Genomic DNA, 2,237 nt, shown 5'->3' with positions numbered 1-2,237 from the left:
GGATTGAATGCCTGACCCCTTGCATTTGGAGCATGGAGTCTTAGCCATTGGACCACAGGGGAACTCCCTCAAACAACTTATGATCAAGAGAATTAGAAAGAAAATCTCCTCTTCCTCCATTTCCGGTGCTTACCCTACACAACCTCTCCAGACACGTGCTGCGGTATGTCTGAGTATGCCTGTCCAGACCTTTCTCCATGAACGAAGGACAGACGTGCCTGCACACTCGTCTATAGTGGTGTTCTGCATGCGTCTACCATGTTATAATGTTGCTGCTGTTGTCCAGTTGCCCAACTGTTGTTCAGTCATGTCCAACTCTTCACGACCCTATGGAGTGAAACATCTCAAGGTTTATGTTCCTTGCATCAGTGATGCCATCCAGCCATCTCATCCTCTGATGCCCTCTTCTCCTTCTGCCCTCAATCTTTCCCAGCATCGGGGACTTTCCCAGTGTGCCGTCTGTTCACATCAGATGACCAAAATACTGGCGCTTCAGCGTCAGCATCAGTCCTTCCAGTGAATATTCAGGGTTGATCTCCCTTAAGATTGACTGGTTTGATCTCCTTGCAGTCCAAGGGACTTTCAGGAGTCTTCTCCAGCACCACAGTCTGAAGGCATCAATTCTTTGGCGTTCTGCCTTCTTTATGGTCCAACTCTCATAACCGTACATGACCACGGGGAAGACCATAGCCTTGACAACACGGACCTTTGTCAACAGAGTGATGTCTCTGCTTTTCAGCACACTGTCTAGGTTTGTCATAGCTTTCCTTCCAAGAAGCAAACTATCTTCTGATTTCATAGCTGCAGTCACCGTCTGCAGTGATTTTTGGAGCCCAAGAAAAAAAATTTCTCACAATTTCCACCTTTTCCCTTTCTATTTGCCATGAAGTAATAGAGCCAGATGCCATGATCTTAGCTTTTTTAATGTTTAATCTTAAGCTGGCTCTTTGACTCTCCTCCTTCACCCTCAACAAGAGGCTCTTTAGTTCCTCTTCGCTTTCTGCCATTAGAGTGGTGTCATCCGCATATCTGAGGCTGTTGATGTTTTCTCCTGCCTATCTTGATTCTGGCTTGTAACTCATTCAGCCCGGTATTTCTCATGACGTGCTCTGCAGATGAAAGAAACAAGGTGAGAGCAGACAGTCCTGTTGTCTTTCTCAGTCTTGAACCAATCAGTATGTGATGTGTGGGATTGTAAGGAAATTTCTAATTACGGTGTGACATACAGTTTCCCCAGATGAATGCCCCAGGTAGATCATAAAAGAAAAGTCCAGCCGCCTTGGGGCTGTCCCATCTTACTCTCTCTCCTTGTCTCCCCAAGGATAACCACTCTCCTGATTTCTAACACAAGTTAGTTCATCTTTTTTTGCTGTCTGTTTGTTTTTGTTCCAAACTAGTTTAAGAGTTCCCCTTTCACTCCTCAATAGATTTTTATGTATTTCCTATATGCTTCTTCACTCATTATTTCATCTAGTTCTGAAGGGTTACTGAGCATCATCTTGATCAGCCAACTATCTTCATACCCAGATCTGTTAGTCCTGCATTTTCTGCTAGAGTTTCATTCATTTCCGTTACTTCTCCTGCAAGAGGAGAACAGAGTTCACTAGCAGCCTTCACACTTGTCAAAGCACAGAATTCCTCTTGTTTGTCCAATTCCAATTTGGTCTCAACTTTAAGCAGACTACAGTTAAAAAACAAAAACAAAAACAACTCTCAAAGCTTCCTGTGCAAAATTGCTGATTCCCCATGTTCCAACACCGTTTTCAGTTGTTACCCATTCATGCTTGTCGTGAATGTACACACCCAACAGCAGAGAGGGGCCTCACGGTGGGCTGGGCGCCTTGAGTGCAGATGACGCCAAGGCTGCAGACCCCGGCCTGCAAGCTCCGCGCCGCTCACAGCGCCATCTGTTGGCGTTATTCAGTCGCTAAGTCACGTCCGACCCTTTGCGACCCCCATGGACAGCAGCACGCCAGGCTTCCCTGTCCTTCACTATCTAGCTGGTCTTCTTTCCGTGCTTTGTATAAACACACTCCCCACCAGAACCTATGGAGTCTGGCTTCTGTCGCTCACTTATGTTTGGGGTTCGTCCATTCTGCTTACCATCAGTTCTCACTGCTGGAGAGAATCCCACCCGGTTCTTCATCACCTATGCGGTTGATGGACATTGGCTAGGGGCACGGTGACCGTGGCAGAGCTTAGGAGACCATGAGGAGCCCGAGGGGAACAGAGAATGC

The sequence above is a fragment of the Oryx dammah genome, unplaced genomic scaffold (assembly GCF_014754425.2).
Source record: "Oryx dammah isolate SB20612 unplaced genomic scaffold, SCBI_Odam_1.1 HiC_scaffold_29, whole genome shotgun sequence".
NCBI classification, from domain to species: domain Eukaryota; kingdom Metazoa; phylum Chordata; class Mammalia; order Artiodactyla; family Bovidae; genus Oryx; species Oryx dammah.
The sequence above is the reverse complement of the archived record's forward strand: the minus strand, read 5'-3'. Positions refer to the sequence as shown.